We start from the raw sequence: 225 nt of genomic DNA on the forward strand, positions 1-225 counted from the left end.
CTTTACTTCTTCTTTTCCTATTTGGATTCCTTTTATTTCTTTTTCTTCTCTGATTGCTGTGTCTAAAACTTCCAAAACTATGTTGAATAATAGTAGTGAGAGTGGACAACATTGTTTGTTCCTGATCCTAGAGGAAATGGTTTCAGTTTTTTACCATTGAGAATGATGTTGGCTGTGGATTTGTCATATATTGCCTTTATTATGTTTAGGTAGGTTTCCTCTGTG

Source organism: Physeter macrocephalus, chromosome 1 (assembly GCF_002837175.3).
Source record: "Physeter macrocephalus isolate SW-GA chromosome 1, ASM283717v5, whole genome shotgun sequence".
In the NCBI taxonomy this organism is placed as follows: Eukaryota; Metazoa; Chordata; class Mammalia; order Artiodactyla; family Physeteridae; genus Physeter; species Physeter macrocephalus.